The 22544-nt window shown below is 44.6% G+C and overlaps 1 protein-coding gene and 14 non-coding genes across 16 annotated transcripts in view; 14 read left to right on the top strand and 1 right to left on the bottom strand.

The window, feature by feature from the left end:
- Positions 1 to 22544, bottom strand: part of sphkap (SPHK1 interactor, AKAP domain containing) — a 133502-nt gene that overhangs the window by 81923 nt on the left and 29035 nt on the right. The window lies entirely within an intron of this gene.
- On the top strand, positions 575 to 647 carry trnar-ucg (transfer RNA arginine (anticodon UCG)). Its single transcript has one exon. It is a non-coding gene; the product is annotated as a tRNA-Arg (tRNA).
- trnar-ucg (transfer RNA arginine (anticodon UCG)) lies at positions 1779 to 1851 on the top strand. Its single transcript has one exon. It is a non-coding gene; the product is annotated as a tRNA-Arg (tRNA).
- On the top strand, positions 2983 to 3055 carry trnar-ucg (transfer RNA arginine (anticodon UCG)). The gene has a single exon. It is a non-coding gene; the product is annotated as a tRNA-Arg (tRNA).
- trnar-ucg (transfer RNA arginine (anticodon UCG)) lies at positions 4178 to 4250 on the top strand. The gene has a single exon. It is a non-coding gene; the product is annotated as a tRNA-Arg (tRNA).
- trnar-ucg (transfer RNA arginine (anticodon UCG)) lies at positions 6389 to 6461 on the top strand. Its single transcript has one exon. It is a non-coding gene; the product is annotated as a tRNA-Arg (tRNA).
- On the top strand, positions 7584 to 7656 carry trnar-ucg (transfer RNA arginine (anticodon UCG)). Its single transcript has one exon. It is a non-coding gene; the product is annotated as a tRNA-Arg (tRNA).
- Positions 10820 to 10892, top strand: trnar-ucg (transfer RNA arginine (anticodon UCG)). The gene has a single exon. It is a non-coding gene; the product is annotated as a tRNA-Arg (tRNA).
- trnar-ucg (transfer RNA arginine (anticodon UCG)) lies at positions 12024 to 12096 on the top strand. Its single transcript has one exon. It is a non-coding gene; the product is annotated as a tRNA-Arg (tRNA).
- trnar-ucg (transfer RNA arginine (anticodon UCG)) lies at positions 13228 to 13300 on the top strand. The gene has a single exon. It is a non-coding gene; the product is annotated as a tRNA-Arg (tRNA).
- Positions 14423 to 14497, top strand: trnar-ucg (transfer RNA arginine (anticodon UCG)). The gene has a single exon. It is a non-coding gene; the product is annotated as a tRNA-Arg (tRNA).
- On the top strand, positions 17659 to 17731 carry trnar-ucg (transfer RNA arginine (anticodon UCG)). The gene has a single exon. It is a non-coding gene; the product is annotated as a tRNA-Arg (tRNA).
- Positions 19844 to 19916, top strand: trnar-ucg (transfer RNA arginine (anticodon UCG)). The gene has a single exon. It is a non-coding gene; the product is annotated as a tRNA-Arg (tRNA).
- trnar-ucg (transfer RNA arginine (anticodon UCG)) lies at positions 21048 to 21120 on the top strand. Its single transcript has one exon. It is a non-coding gene; the product is annotated as a tRNA-Arg (tRNA).
- trnar-ucg (transfer RNA arginine (anticodon UCG)) lies at positions 22252 to 22324 on the top strand. The gene has a single exon. It is a non-coding gene; the product is annotated as a tRNA-Arg (tRNA).

Genomic DNA, 22544 nt, shown 5'->3' with positions numbered 1-22544 from the left:
GTAAAGTACTTTGCTAGTTCCGTTGTCAGAAATCCTCTTAAAAACATGCTGTTTTAGATGGTCTGTTTCTCTGTAAGATTGACACCTTTCATGTGGGTGACCTGGGTTCAAATCACCTGCATGAAAGGTACTACCTCCAGTGGGGGTCTTCAGGCAAGACCCCCTTACCCTAACTGCCTACCAGTGTAAGTCACTTTATGTAAATGCATAAACACAGCCGGGACCCAAGGCTGGCTGGTTCACAATCAGGAAGAGGAGGCATAGTCCGAAAGTCAAGCCTACAGTCAAGTATTCCATGAAAGTTTGAAGGATGGTTTTCTAGCCTACCATGGCTACCAGTTCTCTCCCTCCATCTCCTGCTTTTACTTGCTCCATGTGTCTGATGTTTAGTTACTCCTCTGCCTCCTTTAGTGATAATGGTATATGTAACAAATAGTCTTTTTGAAGTTTTGAAGGCGAGGTTATCTAATTTGGAAACTCGCCTCGTCATTGCTGAAAACCACCTGATAGCGAGCCAGGTCCCTTTTGTCGGTGCGGAGGCACCTAGCGTAGCTAACCCTGTTAGCCTTAGCAGGACCACGTGGCCTAATGGACAAGGCGTCTGACTTCGGATCAGAAGATTGAGGGTTCGAGTCCCTTCGTGGTTGCACTGTTTAGTCGTATGCTGTCATTACTGCCTAGAAGCTAGGGCTTCAAAATCATGAGCACTGTACTGGGTATGTACTTAGCAAATAAAGTCATGGTGGAAGCTGTAAAGTTCTGCTAGTTCTGTTGGCAATCTTTCTCAGAGACGGCATCCGTCCCAATTTGGATGCAGAGTTTCCTGAGTTATTGTCAGAAATCCTCTTAAAAACATGCTGTTTATGTCCAGTAAGATTGCTATCTTTCATGTGGGTGACCTTGGTTCAAATCCCCTGCATAGAAGGTACTACCTCCAGTAGGGGTCTTCAGGCAAGACCTAACAGTGTAATTCGCTTTATGTAAATACATAAACATAAACACAGTCAGGAAGACAAGCCTGTGGTTCACCATCAACCTGTCCATGTTTCAAACAGATTTTCCAAACAGGACAAAACCCTGTTAAGAGGCAGCTCTATACTCTATAGAAATATGGCATTAGAGACACCAACGACCATAGTCAGCAAACAACACGGGCAACATAGATAATTGGCAGCTGTAAAGTACGTGGAAGTAAGTGGAAGCTGTAAAGTACTTTGCTAGTTCCGTTGTCAGAAATCCTCTTAAAAACATGCTGTTTTAGATGGTCTGTTTCTCTGTAAGATTGCCACCTTTCATGTGGGTGACCTGGGTTCAAATCCCCTGCATGAAAGGTACTACCTCCAGTGGGGGTCTTCAGGCAAGACCCCCTTACCCTAACTGCCTACCAGTGTAAGTCACTTTATGTAAATGCATAAACACAGCCGGGACCCAAGGCTGGCTGGTTCACAATCAGGAAGAGGAGGCATAGTCCGAAAGTCAAGCCTACAGTCAAGGATTCCATGAAAGTTTGAAGGATGGTTTTCTAGCCTACCATGGCTACCAGTTCTCTCCCTCCATCTCCTGCTTTTACTTGCTCCATGTGTCTGATGTTTAGTTACTCCTCTGCCTCCTTTAGTGATAATGGTACATGTAACAAATAGTCTTTTTGAAGTTTTGAAGGCGAGGTTATCTGATTTGGAAATTCGCCTCGTCATTGCTGAAAACCACCTGATAGCGAGCCAGGTCCCTTTTGTCGGTGCGGAGGCACCTAGCGTAGCTAACCCTGTTAGCCTTAGCAGGACCACGTGGCCTAATGGACAAGGCGTCTGACTTCGGATCAGAAGATTGAGGGTTCGAGTCCCTTCGTGGTTGCACTGTTTAGTCGTATGCTGTCATTACTGCCTAGAAGCTAGGGCTTCAAAATCATGAGCACTGTACTGGGTATGTACTTAGCAAATAAAGTCATGGTGGAACCTGTAAAGTTCTGCAAGTTCTGTTGGCAATCTTTCTCAGAGACGGCATCCGTCCCAATTTGGATGCAGAGTTTCCTGAGTTATTGTCAGAAATCCTCTTAAAAACATGCTGTTTAAGTCCAGTAAGAGTGCCATCTTTCATGTGAGTGACCTTGGTTCAAATCCCCTGCATAGAAGGTACTACCTCCAGTAGGGGTCTTCAGGTAAGACCTAACAGTGTAATTCGCTTTATGTAAATACATAAACATAAACACAGTGAGGAAGTCAAGCTTGTGGTTCACCATCAACCTGTCCATGTTTCAAACAGATTTTCCAAACAGGACAAAACCCTGTTAAGAGGCAGCTCTATACTCTATAGAAATATGGCATTAGAGACACCAACGACCATAGTCAGCAAACAACACGGGCAACATAGATAATTGGCAGCTGTAAAGTACGTGGAAGTAAGTGGAAGCTGTAAAGTACTTTGCTAGTTCCGTTGTCAGAAATCCTTTTAAAAACATGCTGTTTTAGATGGTCTGTTTCTCTGTAAGATTGCCACCTTTCATGTGGGTGACCTGGGTTCAAATCCCCTGCATGAAAGGTACTACCTCCAGTGGGGGTCTTCAGGCAAGACCCCCTTACCCTAACTGCCTACCAGTGTAAGTCACTTTATGTAAATGCATAAACACAGCCGGGACCCAAGGCTGGCTGGTTCACAATCAGGAAGAGGAGGCATAGTCCGAAAGTCAAGCCTACAGTCAAGGATTCCATGAAAGTTTGAAGGATGGTTTTCTAGCCTACCATGGCTACCAGTTCTCTCCCTCCATCTCCTGCTTTTACTTGCTCCATGTGTCTGATGTTTAGTTACTCCTCTGCCTCCTTTAGTGATAATGGTACATGTAACAAATAGTCTTTTTGAAGTTTTGAAGGCGAGGTTATCTGATTTGGAAATTCGCCTCGTCATTGCTGAAAACCACCTGATAGCGAGCCAGGTCCCTTTTGTCGGTGCGGAGGCACCTAGCGTAGCTAACCCTGTTAGCCTTAGCAGGACCACGTGGCCTAATGGACAAGGCGTCTGACTTCGGATCAGAAGATTGAGGGTTCGAGTCCCTTCGTGGTTGCACTGTTTAGTCGTATGCTGTCATTACTGCCTAGAAGCTAGGGCTTCAAAATCATGAGCACTGTACTGGGTATGTACTTAGCAAATAAAGTCATGGTGGAACCTGTAAAGTTCTGCTAGTTCTGTTGGCAATCTTTCTCAGAGACGGCATCCGTCCCAATTTGGATGCAGAGTTTCCTGAGTTATTGTCAGAAATCCTCTTAAAAACATGCTGTTTATGTCCAGTAAGATTGCTATCTTTCATGTGGGTGACCTTGGTTCAAATAGAAGGTACTACCTCCAGTAGGGGTCTTCAGGCAAGACCTAACAGTGTAATTCGCTTTATGTAAATACATAAACATAAACACAGTCAGGAAGACAAGCCTGTGGTTCACCATCAACCTGTCCATGTTTCAAACAGATTTTCCAAACAGGACAAAACCCTGTTAAGAGGCAGCTCTATACTCTATAGAAATATGGCATTAGAGACACCAACGACCATAGTCAGCAAACAACACGGGCAACATAGATAATTGGCAGCTGTAAAGTACGTGGAAGTAAGTGGAAGCTGTAAAGTACTTTGCTAGTTCCGTTGTCAGAAATCCTCTTAAAAACATGCTGTTTTAGATGGTCTGTTTCTCTGTAAGATTGCCACCTTTCATGTGGGTGACCTGGGTTCAAATCCCCTGCATGAAAGGTACTACCTCCAGTGGGGGTCTTCAGGCAAGACCCCCTTACCCTAACTGCCTACCAGTGTAAGTCACTTTATGTAAATGCATAAACACAGCCGGGACCCAAGGCTGGCTGGTTCACAATCAGGAAGAGGAGGCATAGTCCGAAAGTCAAGCCTACAGTCAAGGATTCCATGAAAGTTTGAAGGATGGTTTTCTAGCCTACCATGGCTACCAGTTCTCTCCCTCCATCTCCTGCTTTTACTTGCTCCATGTGTCTGATGTTTAGTTACTCCTCTGCCTCCTTTAGTGATAATGGTATATGTAACAAATAGTCTTTTTGAAGTTTTGAAGGCGAGGTTATCTGATTTGGAAATTCGCCTCGTCATTGCTGAAAACCACCTGATAGCGAGCCAGGTCCCTTTTGTCGGTGCGGAGGCACCTAGCGTAGCTAACCCTGTTAGCCTTAGCAGGACCACGTGGCCTAATGGACAAGGCGTCTGACTTCGGATCAGAAGATTGAGGGTTCGAGTCCCTTCGTGGTTGCACTGTTTAGTCGTATGCTGTCATTACTGCCTAGAAGCTAGGGCTTCAAAATCATGAGCACTGTACTGGGTATGTACTTAGCAAATAAAGTCATGGTGGAAGCTGTAAAGTTCTGCTAGTTCTGTTGGCAATCTTTTTCAGAGACGGCATCCGTGCCATTTTGGATGCAGAGTTTCCTGAGTTATTGTCAGAAATCCTCTTAAAAACATGCTGTTTATGTCCAGTAAGATTGCTATCTTTCATGTGGGTGACCTTGGTTCAAATCCCCTGCATAGAAGGTACTACCTCCAGTAGGGGTCTTCAGGCAAGACCTAACAGTGTAATTCGCTTTATGTAAATACATAAACATAAACACAGTCAGGAAGACAAGCCTGTGGTTCACCATCAACCTGTCCATGTTTCAAACAGATTTTCCAAACAGGACAAAACCCTGTTAAGAGGCAGCTCTATACTCTATAGAAATATGGCATTAGAGACACCAACGACCATAGTCAGCAAACAACACGGGCAACATAGATAATTGGCAGCTGTAAAGTACGTGGAAGTAAGTGGAAGCTGTAAAGTACTTTGCTAGTTCCGTTGTCAGAAATCCTCTTAAAAACATGCTGTTTTAGATGGTCTGTTTCTCTGTAAGATTGCCACCTTTCATGTGGGTGACCTGGGTTCAAATCCCCTGCATGAAAGGTACTACCTCCAGTGGGGGTCTTCAGGCAAGACCCCCTTACCCTAACTGCCTACCAGTGTAAGTCACTTTATGTAAATGCATAAACACAGCCGGGACCCAAGGCTGGCTGGTTCACAATCAGGAAGAGGAGGCATAGTCCGAAAGTCAAGCCTACAGTCAAGGATTCCATGAAAGTTTGAAGGATGGTTTTCTAGCCTACCATGGCTACCAGTTCTCTCCCTCCATCTCCTGCTTTTACTTGCTCCATGTGTCTGATGTTTAGTTACTCCTCTGCCTCCTTTAGTGATAATGGTACATGTAACAAATAGTCTTTTTGAAGTTTTGAAGGCGAGGTTATCTGATTTGGAAATTCGCCTCGTCATTGCTGAAAACCACCTGATAGCGAGCCAGGTCCCTTTTGTCGGTGCGGAGGCACCTAGCGTAGTGGTGGAAGCTGTAAAGTTCTGCTAGTTCTGTTGGCAATCTTTCTCAGAGACGGCATCCGTCCCAATTTGGATGCAGAGTTTCCTGAGTTATTGTCAGAAATCCTCTTAAAAACATGCTGTTTATGTCCAGTAAGATTGCTATCTTTCATGTGGGTGACCTTGGTTCAAATAGAAGGTACTACCTCCAGTAGGGGTCTTCAGGCAAGACCTAACAGTGTAATTCGCTTTATGTAAATACATAAACATAAACACAGTCAGGAAGACAAGCCTGTGGTTCACCATCAACCTGTCCATGTTTCAAACAGATTTTCCAAACAGGACAAAACCCTGTTAAGAGGCAGCTCTATACTCTATAGAAATATGGCATTAGAGACACCAACGACCATAGTCAGCAAACAACACGGGCAACATAGATAATTGGCAGCTGTAAAGTACGTGGAAGTAAGTGGAAGCTGTAAAGTACTTTGCTAGTTCCGTTGTCAGAAATCCTCTTAAAAACATGCTGTTTTAGATGGTCTGTTTCTCTGTAAGATTGCCACCTTTCATGTGGGTGACCTGGGTTCAAATCCCCTGCATGAAAGGTACTACCTCCAGTGGGGGTCTTCAAGCAAGACCCCCTTACCCTAACTGCCTACCAGTGTAAGTCACTTTATGTAAATGCATAAACACAGCCGGGACCCAAGGCTGGCTGGTTCACAATCAGGAAGAGGAGGCATAGTCCGAAAGTCAAGCCTACAGTCAAGGATTCCATGAAAGTTTGAAGGATGGTTTTCTAGCCTACCATGGCTACCAGTTCTCTCCCTCCATCTCCTGCTTTTACTTGCTCCATGTGTCTGATGTTTAGTTACTCCTCTGCCTCCTTTAGTGATAATGGTACATGTAACAAATAGTCTTTTTGAAGTTTTGAAGGCGAGGTTATCTGATTTGGAAATTCGCCTCGTCATTGCTGAAAACCACCTGATAGCGAGCCAGGTCCCTTTTGTCGGTGCGGAGGCACCTAGCGTAGCTAACCCTGTTAGCCTTAGCAGGACCACGTGGCCTAATGGACAAGGCGTCTGACTTCGGATCAGAAGATTGAGGGTTCGAGTCTCTTCGTGGTTGCACTGTTTAGTCGTATGCTGTCATTACTGCCTAGAAGCTAGGGCTTCAAAATCATGAGCACTGTACTGGGTATGTACTTAGCAAATAAAGTCATGGTGGAAGCTGTAAAGTTCTGCTAGTTCTGTTGGCAATCTTTTTCAGAGACGGCATCCGTCCCAATTTGGATGCAGAGTTTCCTGAGTTATTGTCAGAAATCCTCTTAAAAACATGCTGTTTATGTCCAGTAAGATTGCTATCTTTCATGTGGGTGACCTTGGTTCAAATAGAAGGTACTACCTCCAGTAGGGGTCTTCAGGCAAGACCTAACAGTGTAATTCGCTTTATGTAAATACATAAACATAAACACAGTCAGGAAGACAAGCCTGTGGTTCACCATCAACCTGTCCATGTTTCAAACAGATTTTCCAAACAGGACAAAACCCTGTTAAGAGGCAGCTCTATACTCTATAGAAATATGGCATTAGAGACACCAACGACCATAGTCAGCAAACAACACGGGCAACATAGATAATTGGCAGCTGTAAAGTACGTGGAAGTAAGTGGAAGCTGTAAAGTACTTTGCTAGTTCCGTTGTCAGAAATCCTCTTAAAAACATGCTGTTTTAGATGGTCTGTTTCTCTGTAAGATTGCCACCTTTCATGTGGGTGACCTGGGTTCAAATCCCCTGCATGAAAGGTACTACCTCCAGTGGGGGTCTTCAGGCAAGACCCCCTTACCCTAACTGCCTACCAGTGTAAGTCACTTTATGTAAATGCATAAACACAGCCGGGACCCAAGGCTGGCTGGTTCACAATCAGGAAGAGGAGGCATAGTCCGAAAGTCAAGCCTACAGTCAAGGATTCCATGAAAGTTTGAAGGATGGTTTTCTAGCCTACCATGGCTACCAGTTCTCTCCCTCCATCTCCTGCTTTTACTTGCTCCATGTGTCTGATGTTTAGTTACTCCTCTGCCTCCTTTAGTGATAATGGTACATGTAACAAATAGTCTTTTTGAAGTTTTGAAGGCGAGGTTATCTGATTTGGAAATTCGCCTCGTCATTGCTGAAAACCACCTGTGAGCGAGCCAGGTCCCTTTTGTCGGTGCAGAGGCACCTAGCGTAGCTAACCCTGTTATCCTTAGCAGGACCACGTGGCCTAATGGACAAGGCGTCTGACTTCGGATCAGAAGATTGAGGGTTCGAGTCCCTTCGTGGTTGCACTGTTTAGTCGTATGCTGTCATTACTGCCTAGAAGCTAGGGCTTCAAAATCATGAGCACTGTACTGGGTATGTACTTAGCAAATAAAGTCATGGTGGAAGCTGTAAAGTTCTGCTAGTTCTGTTGGCAATCTTTCTCAGAGACGGCATCCATCCCAATTTGGATGCAGAGTTTCCTGAGTTATTGTCAGAAATCCTCTTAAAAACATGCTGTTTATGTCCAGTAAGATTGCTATCTTTCATGTGGGTGACCTTGGTTCAAATCCCCTGCATAGAAGGTACTACCTCCAGTAGGGGTCTTCAGGCAAGACCTAACAGTGTAATTCGCTTTATGTAAATACATAAACATAAACACAGTCAGGAAGACAAGCCTGTGGTTCACCATCAACCTGTCCATGTTTCAAACAGATTTTCCAAACAGGACAAAACCCTGTTAAGAGGCAGCTCTATACTCTATAGAAATATGGCATTAGAGACACCAACGACCATAGTCAGCAAACAACACGGGCAACATAGATAATTGGCAGCTGTAAAGTACGTGGAAGTAAGTGGAAGCTGTAAAGTACTTTGCTAGTTCCGTTGTCAGAAATCCTCTTAAAAACATGCTGTTTTAGATGGTCTGTTTCTCTGTAAGATTGCCACCTTTCATGTGGGTGACCTGGGTTCAAATCACCTGCATGAAAGGTACTACCTCCAGTGGGGGTCTTCAGGCAAGACCCCCTTACCCTAACTGCCTACCAGTGTAAGTCACTTTATGTAAATGCATAAACACAGCCGGGACCCAAGGCTGGCTGGTTCACAATCAGGAAGAGGAGGCATAGTCCGAAAGTCAAGCCTACAGTCAAGGATTCCATGAAAGTTTGAAGGATGGTTTTCTAGCCTACCATGGCTACCAGTTCTCTCCCTCCATCTCCTGCTTTTACTTGCTCCATGTGTCTGATGTTTAGTTACTCCTCTGCCTCCTTTAGTGATAATGGTACATGTAACAAATAGTCTTTTTGAAGTTTTGAAGGCGAGGTTATCTGATTTGGAAATTCGCCTCGTCGTTGCTGAAAACCACCTGTGAGCGAGCCAGGTCCCTTTTGTCGGTGCGGAGGCACCTAGCGTAGTGGTGGAAGCTGTAAAGTTCTGCTAGTTCTGTTGGCAATCTTTCTCAGAGACGGCATCCGTCCCAATTTGGATGCAGAGTTTCCTGAGTTATTGTCAGAAATCCCCTTAAAAACATGCTGTTTATGTCCAGTAAGATTGCTATCTTTCATGTGGGTGACCTTGGTTCAAATCCCCTGCATAGAAGGTACTACCTCCAGTAGGGGTCTTCAGGCAAGACCTAACAGTGTAATTCGCTTTATGTAAATACATAAACATAAACACAGTCAGGAAGACAAGCCTGTGGTTCACCATCAACCTGTCCATGTTTCAAACAGATTTTCCAAACAGGACAAAACCCTGTTAAGAGGCAGCTCTATACTCTATAGAAATATGGCATTAGAGACACCAACGACCATAGTCAGCAAACAACACGGGCAACATAGATAATTGGCAGCTGTAAAGTACGTGGAAGTAAGTGGAAGCTGTAAAGTACTTTGCTAGTTCCGTTGTCAGAAATCCTCTTAAAAGCATGCTGTTTTAGATGGTCTGTTTCTCTGTAAGATTGCCACCTTTCATGTGGGTGACCTGGGTTCAAATCACCTGCATGAAAGGTACTACCTCCAGTGGGGGTCTTCAGGCAAGACCCCCTTACCCTAACTGCCTACCAGTGTAAGTCACTTTATGTAAATGCATAAACACAGCCGGGACCCAAGGCTGGCTGGTTCACAATCAGGAAGAGGAGGCATAGTCCGAAAGTCAAGCCTACAGTCAAGGATTCCATGAAAGTTTGAAGGATGGTTTTCTAGCCTACCATGGCTACCAGTTCTCTCCCTCCATCTCCTGCTTTTACTTGCTCCATGTGTCTGATGTTTAGTTACTCCTCTGCCTCCTTTAGTGATAATGGTACATGTAACAAATAGTCTTTTTGAAGTTTTGAAGGCGAGGTTATCTGATTTGGAAATTCGCCTCGTCGTTGCTGAAAACCACCTGTGAGCGAGCCAGGTCCCTTTTGTCGGTGCGGAGGCACCTAGCGTAGTGGTGGAAGCTGTAAAGTTCTGCTAGTTCTGTTGGCAATCTTTCTCAGAGACGGCATCCGTCCCAATTTGGATGCAGAGTTTCCTGAGTTATTGTCAGAAATCCCCTTAAAAACATGCTGTTTATGTCCAGTAAGATTGCTATCTTTCATGTGGGTGACCTTGGTTCAAATCCCCTGCATAGAAGGTACTACCTCCAGTAGGGGTCTTCAGGCAAGACCTAACAGTGTAATTCGCTTTATGTAAATACATAAACATAAACACAGTCAGGAAGACAAGCCTGTGGTTCACCATCAACCTGTCCATGTTTCAAACAGATTTTCCAAACAGGACAAAACCCTGTTAAGAGGCAGCTCTATACTCTATAGAAATATGGCATTAGAGACACCAACGACCATAGTCAGCAAACAACACGGGCAACATAGATAATTGGCAGCTGTAAAGTACGTGGAAGTAAGTGGAAGCTGTAAAGTACTTTGCTAGTTCCGTTGTCAGAAATCCTCTTAAAAACATGCTGTTTTAGATGGTCTGTTTCTCTGTAAGATTGCCACCTTTCATGTGGGTGACCTGGGTTCAAATCACCTGCATGAAAGGTACTACCTCCAGTGGGGGTCTTCAGGCAAGACCCCCTTACCCTAACTGCCTACCAGTGTAAGTCACTTTATGTAAATGCATAAACACAGCCGGGACCCAAGGCTGGCTGGTTCACAATCAGGAAGAGGAGGCATAGTCCGAAAGTCAAGCCTACAGTCAAGGATTCCATGAAAGTTTGAAGGATGGTTTTCTAGCCTACCATGGCTACCAGTTCTCTCCCTCCATCTCCTGCTTTTACTTGCTCCATGTGTCTGATGTTTAGTTACTCCTCTGCCTCCTTTAGTGATAATGGTATATGTAACAAATAGTCTTTTTGAAGTTTTGAAGGCGAGATTATCTAATTTGGAAACTCGCCTCGTCATTGCTGAAAACCACCTGATAGCGAGCCAGGTCCCTTTTGTCGGTGCGGAGGCACCTAGCGTAGCTAACCCTGTTAGCCTTAGCAGGACCACGTGGCCTAATGGACAAGGCGTCTGACTTCGGATCAGAAGATTGAGGGTTCGAGTCCCTTCGTGGTTGCACTGTTTAGTCGTATGCTGTCATTACTGCCTAGAAGCTAGGTCTTCAAAATCATGAGCACTGTACTGGGTATGTACTTAGCAAATAAAGTCATGGTGGAAGCTGTAAAGTTCTGCTAGTTCTGTTGGCAATCTTTCTCAGAGACGGCATCCGTCCCAATTTGGATGCAGAGTTTCCTGAGTTATTGTCAGAAATCCCCTTAAAAACATGCTGTTTATGTCCAGTAAGATTGCTATCTTTCATGTGGGTGACCTTGGTTCAAATCCCCTGCATAGAAGGTACTACCTCCAGTAGGGGTCTTCAGGCAAGACCTAACAGTGTAATTCGCTTTATGTAAATACATAAACATAAACACAGTCAGGAAGACAAGCCTGTGGTTCACCATCAACCTGTCCATGTTTCAAACAGATTTTCCAAACAGGACAAAACCCTGTTAAGAGGCAGCTCTATACTCTATAGAAATATGGCATTAGAGACACCAACGACCATAGTCAGCAAACAACACGGGCAACATAGATAATTGGCAGCTGTAAAGTACGTGGAAGTAAGTGGAAGCTGTAAAGTACTTTGCTAGTTCCGTTGTCAGAAATCCTCTTAAAAACATGCTGTTTTAGATGGTCTGTTTCTCTGTAAGATTGCCACCTTTCATGTGGGTGACCTGGGTTCAAATCACCTGCATGAAAGGTACTACCTCCAGTGGGGGTCTTCAGGCAAGACCCCCTTACCCTAACTGCCTACCAGTGTAAGTCACTTTATGTAAATGCATAAACACAGCCGGGACCCAAGGCTGGCTGGTTCACAATCAGGAAGAGGAGGCATAGTCCGAAAGTCAAGCCTACAGTCAAGGATTCCATGAAAGTTTGAAGGATGGTTTTCTAGCCTACCATGGCTACCAGTTCTCTCCCTCCATCTCCTGCTTTTACTTGCTCCATGTGTCTGATGTTTAGTTACTCCTCTGCCTCCTTTAGTGATAATGGTATATGTAACAAATAGTCTTTTTGAAGTTTTGAAGGCGAGATTATCTAATTTGGAAACTCGCCTCGTCATTGCTGAAAACCACCTGATAGCGAGCCAGGTCCCTTTTGTCGGTGCGGAGGCACCTAGCGTAGCTAACCCTGTTAGCCTTAGCAGGACCACGTGGCCTAATGGACAAGGCGTCTGACTTCGGATCAGAAGATTGAGGGTTCGAGTCCCTTCGTGGTTGCACTGTTTAGTCGTATGCTGTCATTACTGCCTAGAAGCTAGGTCTTCAAAATCATGAGCACTGTACTGGGTATGTACTTAGCAAATAAAGTCATGGTGGAAGCTGTAAAGTTCTGCTAGTTCTGTTGGCAATCTTTCTCAGAGACGGCATCCGTCCCAATTTGGATGCAGAGTTTCCTGAGTTATTGTCAGAAATCCCCTTAAAAACATGCTGTTTATGTCCAGTAAGATTGCTATCTTTCATGTGGGTGACCTTGGTTCAAATCCCCTGCATAGAAGGTACTACCTCCAGTAGGGGTCTTCAGGCAAGACCTAACAGTGTAATTCGCTTTATGTAAATACATAAACATAAACACAGTCAGGAAGACAAGCCTGTGGTTCACCATCAACCTGTCCATGTTTCAAACAGATTTTCCAAACAGGACAAAACCCTGTTAAGAGGCAGCTCTATACTCTATAGAAATATGGCATTAGAGACACCAACGACCATAGTCAGCAAACAACACGGGCAACATAGATAATTGGCAGCTGTAAAGTACGTGGAAGTAAGTGGAAGCTGTAAAGTACTTTGCTAGTTCCGTTGTCAGAAATCCTCTTAAAAACATGCTGTTTTAGATGGTCTGTTTCTCTGTAAGATTGCCACCTTTCATGTGGGTGACCTGGGTTCAAATCACCTGCATGAAAGGTACTACCTCCAGTGGGGGTCTTCAGGCAAGACCCCCTTACCCTAACTGCCTACCAGTGTAAGTCACTTTATGTAAATGCATAAACACAGCCGGGACCCAAGGCTGGCTGGTTCACAATCAGGAAGAGGAGGCATAGTCCGAAAGTCAAGCCTACAGTCAAGGATTCCATGAAAGTTTGAAGGATGGTTTTCTAGCCTACCATGGCTACCAGTTCTCTCCCTCCATCTCCTGCTTTTACTTGCTCCATGTGTCTGATGTTTAGTTACTCCTCTGCCTCCTTTAGTGATAATGGTATATGTAACAAATAGTCTTTTTGAAGTTTTGAAGGCGAGATTATCTAATTTGGAAACTCGCCTCGTCATTGCTGAAAACCACCTGATAGCGAGCCAGGTCCCTTTTGTCGGTGCGGAGGCACCTAGCGTAGCTAACCCTGTTAGCCTTAGCAGGACCACGTGGCCTAATGGACAAGGCGTCTGACTTCGGATCAGAAGATTGAGGGTTCGAGTCCCTTCGTGGTTGCACTGTTTAGTCGTATGCTGTCATTACTGCCTAGAAGCTAGGTCTTCAAAATCATGAGCACTGTACTGGGTATGTACTTAGCAAATAAAGTCATGGTGGAAGCTGTAAAGTTCTGCTAGTTCTGTTGGCAATCTTTCTCAGAGACGGCATCCGTCCCAATTTGGATGCAGAGTTTCCTGAGTTATTGTCAGAAATCCTCTTAAAAACATGCTGTTTATGTCCAGTAAGATTGCTATCTTTCATGTGGGTGACCTTGGTTCAAATAGAAGGTACTACCTCCAGTAGGGGTCTTCAGGCAAGACCTAACAGTGTAATTCGCTTTATGTAAATACATAAACATAAACACAGTCAGGAAGACAAGCCTGTGGTTCACCATCAACCTGTCCATGTTTCAAACAGATTTTCCAAACAGGACAAAACCCTGTTAAGAGGCAGCTCTATACTCTATAGAAATATGGCATTAGAGACACCAACGACCATAGTCAGCAAACAACACGGGCAACATAGATAATTGGCAGCTGTAAAGTACGTGGAAGTAAGTGGAAGCTGTAAAGTACTTTGCTAGTTCCGTTGTCAGAAATCCTCTTAAAAACATGCTGTTTTAGATGGTCTGTTTCTCTGTAAGATTGCCACCTTTCATGTGGGTGACCTGGGTTCAAATCACCTGCATGAAAGGTACTACCTCCAGTGGGGGTCTTCAGGCAAGACCCCCTTACCCTAACTGCCTACCAGTGTAAGTCACTTTATGTAAATGCATAAACACAGCCGGGACCCAAGGCTGGCTGGTTCACAATCAGGAAGAGGAGGCATAGTCCGAAAGTCAAGCCTACAGTCAAGGATTCCATGAAAGTTTGAAGGATGGTTTTCTAGCCTACCATGGCTACCAGTTCTCTCCCTCCATCTCCTGCTTTTACTTGCTCCATGTGTCTGATGTTTAGTTACTCCTCTGCCTCCTTTAGTGATAATGGTATATGTAACAAATAGTCTTTTTGAAGTTTTGAAGGCGAGATTATCTAATTTGGAAACTCGCCTCGTCATTGCTGAAAACCACCTGATAGCGAGCCAGGTCCCTTTTGTCGGTGCGGAGGCACCTAGCGTAGCTAACCCTGTTAGCCTTAGCAGGACCACGTGGCCTAATGGACAAGGCGTCTGACTTCGGATCAGAAGATTGAGGGTTCGAGTCCCTTCGTGGTTCCACTGTTTAGTCGTATGCTGTCATTACTGCCTAGAAGCTAGGTCTTCAAAATCATGAGCACTGTACTGGGTATGTACTTAGCAAATAAAGTCATGGTGGAAGCTGTAAAGTTCTGCTAGTTCTGTTGGCAATCTTTCTCAGAGACGGCATCCGTCCCAATTTGGATGCAGAGTTTCCTGAGTTATTGTCAGAAATCCTCTTAAAAACATGCTGTTTATGTCCAGTAAGATTGCTATCTTTCATGTGGGTGACCTTGGTTCAAATCCCCTGCATAGAAGGTACTACCTCCAGTAGGGGTCTTCAGGCAAGACCTAACAGTGTAATTCGCTTTATGTAAATACATAAACATAAACACAGTCAGGAAGACAAGCCTGTGGTTCACCATCAACCTGTCCATGTTTCAAACAGATTTTCCAAACAGGACAAAACCCTGTTAAGAGGCAGCTCTATACTCTATAGAAATATGGCATTAGAGACACCAACGACCATAGTCAGCAAACAACACGGGCAACATAGATAATTGGCAGCTGTAAAGTACGTGGAAGTAAGTGGAAGCTGTAAAGTACTTTGCTAGTTCCGTTGTCAGAAATCCTCTTAAAAACATGCTGTTTTAGATGGTCTGTTTCTCTGTAAGATTGCCACCTTTCATGTGGGTGACCTGGGTTCAAATCACCTGCATGAAAGGTACTACCTCCAGTGGGGGTCTTCAGGCAAGACCCCCTTACCCTAACTGCCTACCAGTGTAAGTCACTTTATGTAAATGCATAAACACAGCCGGGACCCAAGGCTGGCTGGTTCACAATCAGGAAGAGGAGGCATAGTCCGAAAGTCAAGCCTACAGTCAAGGATTCCATGAAAGTTTGAAGGATGGTTTTCTAGCCTACCATGGCTACCAGTTCTCTCCCTCCATCTCCTGCTTTTACTTGCTCCATGTGTCTGATGTTTAGTTACTCCTCTGCCTCCTTTAGTGATAATGGTACATGTAACAAATAGTCTTTTTGAAGTTTTGAAGGCGAGGTTATCTGATTTGGAAATTCGCCTCGTCGTTGCTGAAAACCACCTGTGAGCGAGCCAGGTCCCTTTTGTCGGTGCGGAGGCACCTAGCGTAGTGGTGGAAGCTGTAAAGTTCTGCTAGTTCTGTTGGCAATCTTTCTCAGAGACGGCATCCGTCCCAATTTGGATGCAGAGTTTCCTGAGTTATTGTCAGAAATCCCCTTAAAAACATGCTGTTTATGTCCAGTAAGATTGCTATCTTTCATGTGGGTGACCTTGGTTCAAATCCCCTGCATAGAAGGTACTACCTCCAGTAGGGGTCTTCAGGCAAGACCTAACAGTGTAATTCGCTTTATGTAAATACATAAACATAAACACAGTCAGGAAGACAAGCCTGTGGTTCACCATCAACCTGTCCATGTTTCAAACAGATTTTCCAAACAGGACAAAACCCTGTTAAGAGGCAGCTCTATACTCTATAGAAATATGGCATTAGAGACACCAACGACCATAGTCAGCAAACAACACGGGCAACATAGATAATTGGCAGCTGTAAAGTACGTGGAAGTAAGTGGAAGCTGTAAAGTACTTTGCTAGTTCCGTTGTCAGAAATCCTCTTAAAAACATGCTGTTTTAGATGGTCTGTTTCTCTGTAAGATTGCCACCTTTCATGTGGGTGACCTGGGTTCAAATCACCTGCATGAAAGGTACTACCTCCAGTGGGGGTCTTCAGGCAAGACCCCCTTACCCTAACTGCCTACCAGTGTAAGTCACTTTATGTAAATGCATAAACACAGCCGGGACCCAAGGCTGGCTGGTTCACAATCAGGAAGAGGAGGCATAGTCCGAAAGTCAAGCCTACAGTCAAGGATTCCATGAAAGTTTGAAGGATGGTTTTCTAGCCTACCATGGCTACCAGTTCTCTCCCTCCATCTCCTGCTTTTACTTGCTCCATGTGTCTGATGTTTAGTTACTCCTCTGCCTCCTTTAGTGATAATGGTACATGTAACAAATAGTCTTTTTGAAGTTTTGAAGGCGAGGTTATCTGATTTGGAAATTCGCCTCGTCGTTGCTGAAAACCACCTGTGAGCGAGCCAGGTCCCTTTTGTCGGTGCGGAGGCACCTAGCGTAGTGGTGGAAGCTGTAAAGTTCTGCTAGTTCTGTTGGCAATCTTTCTCAGAGACGGCATCCGTCCCAATTTGGATGCAGAGTTTCCTGAGTTATTGTCAGAAATCCCCTTAAAAACATGCTGTTTATGTCCAGTAAGATTGCTATCTTTCATGTGGGTGACCTTGGTTCAAATCCCCTGCATAGAAGGTACTACCTCCAGTAGGGGTCTTCAGGCAAGACCTAACAGTGTAATTCGCTTTATGTAAATACATAAACATAAACACAGTCAGGAAGACAAGCCTGTGGTTCACCATCAACCTGTCCATGTTTCAAACAGATTTTCCAAACAGGACAAAACCCTGTTAAGAGGCAGCTCTATACTCTATAGAAATATGGCATTAGAGACACCAACGACCATAGTCAGCAAACAACACGGGCAACATAGATAATTGGCAGCTGTAAAGTACGTGGAAGTAAGTGGAAGCTGTAAAGTACTTTGCTAGTTCCGTTGTCAGAAATCCTCTTAAAAACATGCTGTTTTAGATGGTCTGTTTCTCTGTAAGATTGCCACCTTTCATGTGGGTGACCTGGGTTCAAATCACCTGCATGAAAGGTACTACCTCCAGTGGGGGTCTTCAGGCAAGACCCCCTTACCCTAACTGCCTACCAGTGTAAGTCACTTTATGTAAATGCATAAACACAGCCGGGACCCAAGGCTGGCTGGTTCACAATCAGGAAGAGGAGGCATAGTCCGAAAGTCAAGCCTACAGTCAAGGATTCCATGAAAGTTTGAAGGATGGTTTTCTAGCCTACCATGGCTACCAGTTCTCTCCCTCCATCTCCTGCTTTTACTTGCTCCATGTGTCTGATGTTTAGTTACTCCTCTGCCTCCTTTAGTGATAATGGTATATGTAACAAATAGTCTTTTTGAAGTTTTGAAGGCGAGATTATCTAATTTGGAAACTCGCCTCGTCATTGCTGAAAACCACCTGATAGCGAGCCAGGTCCCTTTTGTCGGTGCGGAGGCACCTAGCGTAGCTAACCCTGTTAGCCTTAGCAGGACCACGTGGCCTAATGGACAAGGCGTCTGACTTCGGATCAGAAGATTGAGGGTTCGAGTCCCTTCGTGGTTGCACTGTTTAGTCGTATGCTGTCATTACTGCCTAGAAGCTAGGTCTTCAAAATCATGAGCACTGTACTGGGTATGTACTTAGCAAATAAAGTCATGGTGGAAGCTGTAAAGTTCTGCTAGTTCTGTTGGCAATCTTTCTCAGAGACGGCATCCGTCCCAATTTGGATGCAGAGTTTCCTGAGTTATTGTCAGAAATCCTCTTAAAAACATGCTGTTTATGTCCAGTAAGATTGCTATCTTTCATGTGGGTGACCTTGGTTCAAATCCCCTGCATAGAAGGTACTACCTCCAGTAGGGGTCTTCAGGCAAGACCTAACAGTGTAATTCGCTTTATGTAAATACATAAACATAAACACAGTCAGGAAGACAAGCCTGTGGTTCACCATCAACCTGTCCATGTTTCAAACAGATTTTCCAAACAGGACAAAACCCTGTTAAGAGGCAGCTCTATACTCTATAGAAATATGGCATTAGAGACACCAACGACCATAGTCAGCAAACAACACGGGCAACATAGATAATTGGCAGCTGTAAAGTACGTGGAAGTAAGTGGAAGCTGTAAAGTACTTTGCTAGTTCCGTTGTCAGAAATCCTCTTAAAAACATGCTGTTTTAGATGGTCTGTTTCTCTGTAAGATTGCCACCTTTCATGTGGGTGACCTGGGTTCAAATCACCTGCATGAAAGGTACTACCTCCAGTGGGGGTCTTCAGGCAAGACCCCCTTACCCTAACTGCCTACCAGTGTAAGTCACTTTATGTAAATGCATAAACACAGCCGGGACCCAAGGCTGGCTGGTTCACAATCAGGAAGAGGAGGCATAGTCCGAAAGTCAAGCCTACAGTCAAGGATTCCATGAAAGTTTGAAGGATGGTTTTCTAGCCTACCATGGCTACCAGTTCTCTCCCTCCATCTCCTGCTTTTACTTGCTCCATGTGTCTGATGTTTAGTTACTCCTCTGCCTCCTTTAGTGATAATGGTACATGTAACAAATAGTCTTTTTGAAGTTTTGAAGGCGAGGTTATCTGATTTGGAAATTCGCCTCGTCGTTGCTGAAAACCACCTGATAGCGAGCCAGGTCCCTTTTGTCGGTGCGGAGGCACCTAGCGTAGCTAACCCTGTTAGCCTTAGCAGGACCACGTGGCCTAATGCAGAGTATCCTCAGTTATTGTCAGAAATCCCCTTAAAAACATGCTGTTTATGTCCAGTAAGATTGCTATCTTTCATGTGGGTGACCTTGGTTCAAATCCCCTGCATAGAAGGTACTACCTCCAGTAGGGGTCTTCAGGCAAGACCTAACAGTGTAATTCGCTTTATGTAAATACATAAACATAAACACAGTCAGGAAGACAAGCCTGTGGTTCACCATCAACCTGTCCATGTTTCAAACAGATTTTCCAAACAGGACAAAACCCTGTTAAGAGGCAGCTCTATACTCTATAGAAATATGGCATTAGAGACACCAACGACCATAGTCAGCAAACAACACGGGCAACATAGATAATTGGCAGCTGTAAAGTACGTGGAAGTAAGTGGAAGCTGTAAAGTACTTTGCTAGTTCCGTTGTCAGAAATCCTCTTAAAAACATGCTGTTTTAGATGGTCTGTTTCTCTGTAAGATTGCCACCTTTCATGTGGGTGACAAGGGTTCAAATCACCTGCATGAAAGGTACTACCTCCAGTGGGGGTCTTCAGGCAAGACCCCCTTACCCTAACTGCCTACCAGTGTAAGTCACTTTATGTAAATGCATAAACACAGCCGGGACCCAAGGCTGGCTGGTTCACAATCAGGAAGAGGAGGCATAGTCCGAAAGTCAAGCCTACAGTCAAGGATTCCATGAAAGTTTGAAGGATGGTTTTCTAGCCTACCATGGCTACCAGTTCTCTCCCTCCATCTCCTGCTTTTACTTGCTCCATGTGTCTGATGTTTAGTTACTCCTCTGCCTCCTTTAGTGATAATGGTATATGTAACAAATAGTCTTTTTGAAGTTTTGAAGGCGAGGTTATCTAATTTGGAAACTCGCCTCGTCATTGCTGAAAACCACCTGATAGCGAGCCAGGTCCCTTTTGTCGATGCGGAGGCACCTAGCGTAGCTAACCCTGTTAGCCTTAGCAGGACCACGTGGCCTAATGGACAAGGCGTCTGACTTCGGATCAGAAGATTGAGGGTTCGAGTCCCTTCGTGGTTGCACTGTTTAGTCGTATGCTGTCATTACTGCCTAGAAGCTAGGTCTTCAAAATCATGAGCACTGTACTGGGTATGTACTTAGCAAATAAAGTCATGGTGGAAGCTGTAAAGTTCTGCTAGTTCTGTTGGCAATCTTTCTCAGAGACGGCATCCGTCCCAATTTGGATGCAGAGTTTCCTGAGTTATTGTCAGAAATCCTCTTAAAAACATGCTGTTTATGTCCAGTAAGATTGCTATCTTTCATGTGGGTGACCTTGGTTCAAATCCCCTGCATAGAAGGTACTACCTCCAGTAGGGGTCTTCAGGCAAGACCTAACAGTGTAATTCGCTTTATGTAAATACATAAACATAAACACAGTCAGGAAGACAAGCCTGTGGTTCACCATCAACCTGTCCATGTTTCAAACAGATTTTCCAAACAGGACAAAACCCTGTTAAGAGGCAGCTCTATACTCTATAGAAATATGGCATTAGAGACACCAACGACCATAGTCAGCAAACAACACGGGCAACATAGATAATTGGCAGCTGTAAAGTACGTGGAAGTAAGTGGAAGCTGTAAAGTACTTTGCTAGTTCCGTTGTCAGAAATCCTCTTAAAAACATGCTGTTTTAGATGGTCTGTTTCTCTGTAAGATTGCCACCTTTCATGTGGGTGACAAGGGTTCAAATCACCTGCATGAAAGGTACTACCTCCAGTGGGGGTCTTCAGGCAAGACCCCCTTACCCTAACTGCCTACCAGTGTAAGTCACTTTATGTAAATGCATAAACACAGCCGGGACCCAAGGCTGGCTGGTTCACAATCAGGAAGAGGAGGCATAGTCCGAAAGTCAAGCCTACAGTCAAGGATTCCATGAAAGTTTGAAGGATGGTTTTCTAGCCTACCATGGCTACCAGTTCTCTCCCTCCATCTCCTGCTTTTACTTGCTCCATGTGTCTGATGTTTAGTTACTCCTCTGCCTCCTTTAGTGATAATGGTATATGTAACAAATAGTCTTTTTGAAGTTTTGAAGGCGAGGTTATCTAATTTGGAAACTCGCCTCGTCATTGCTGAAAACCACCTGATAGCGAGCCAGGTCCCTTTTGTCGATGCGGAGGCACCTAGCGTAGCTAACCCTGTTAGCCTTAGCAGGACCACGTGGCCTAATGGACAAGGCGTCTGACTTCGGATCAGAAGATTGAGGGTTCGAGTCCCTTCGTGGTTGCACTGTTTAGTCGTATGCTATCATTACTGCCTAGAAGCTAGGTCTTCAAAATCATGAGCACTGTACTGGGTATGTACTTAGCAAATAAAGTCATGGTGGAAGCTGTAAAGTTCTGCTAGTTCTGTTGGCAATCTTTCTCAGAGACGGCATCCGTCCCAATTTGGATGCAGAGTTTCCTGAGTTATTGTCAGAAATCCTCTTAAAAACATGCTGTTTATGTCCAGTAAGATTGCTATCTTTCATGTGGGTGACCTTGGTTCAAATCCCCTGCATAGAAGGTACTACCTCCAGTAGGGGTCTTCAGGCAAGACCTAACAGTGTAATTCGCTTTATGTAAATACATAAACATAAACACAGTCAGGAAGACAAGCCTGTGGTTCACCATCAACCTGTCCATGTTTCAAACAGATTTTCCAAACAGGACAAAACCCTGTTAAGAGGCAGCTCTATACTCTATAGAAATATGGCATTAGAGACACCAACGACCATAGTCAGCAAACAACACGGGCAACATAGATAATTGGCAGCTGTAAAGTACGTGGAAGTAAGTGGAAGCTGTAAAGTACTTTGCTAGTTCCGTTGTCAGAAATCCTCTTAAAAACATGCTGTTTTAGATGGTCTGTTTCTCTGTAAGATTGCCACCTTTCATGTGGGTGACCTGGGTTCAAATCACCTGCATGAAAGGTACTACCTCCAGTGGGGGTCTTCAGGCAAGACCCCCTTACCCTAACTGCCTACCAGTGTAAGTCACTTTATGTAAATGCATAAACACAGCCGGGACCCAAGGCTGGCTGGTTCACAATCAGGAAGAGGAGGCATAGTCCGAAAGTCAAGCCTACAGTCAAGGATTCCATGAAAGTTTGAAGGATGGTTTTCTAGCCTACCATGGCTACCAGTTCTCTCCCTCCATCTCCTGCTTTTACTTGCTCCATGTGTCTGATGTTTAGTTACTCCTCTGCCTCCTTTAGTGATAATGGTACATGTAACAAATAGTCTTTTTGAAGTTTTGAAGGCGAGGTTATCTGATTTGGAAATTCGCCTCGTCGTTGCTGAAAACCACCTGATAGCGAGCCAGGTCCCTTTTGTCGGTGCGGAGGCACCTAGCGTAGCTAACCCTGTTAGCCTTAGCAGGACCACGTGGCCTAATGGACAAGGCGTCTGACTTCGGATCAGAAGATTGAGGGTTCGAGTCCCTTCGTGGTTGCACTGTTTAGTCGTATGCTGTCATTACTGCCTAGAAGCTAGGGCTTCAAAATCATGAGCACTGTACTGGGTATGTACTTAGTGGTGAAAGCTGTAAAGTTCTGCTAGTTCTGTTGGCAATCTTTCTCAGAGACGGCATCCGTCCCAATTTAGATGCAGAGTAACCTCAGTTATTGTCAGAAATCCCCTTAAAAACATGCTGTTTATGTCCAGTAAGATTG

Source organism: Leuresthes tenuis, unplaced genomic scaffold (assembly GCF_036924035.1).
Source record: "Leuresthes tenuis unplaced genomic scaffold, fLeuTen1.0.hap1 SCAF_9, whole genome shotgun sequence".
Lineage (NCBI taxonomy): Eukaryota > Metazoa > Chordata > Actinopteri > Atheriniformes > Atherinopsidae > Leuresthes > Leuresthes tenuis.
The sequence above is the reverse complement of the archived record's forward strand: the minus strand, read 5'-3'. Positions and strand labels throughout refer to the sequence as shown.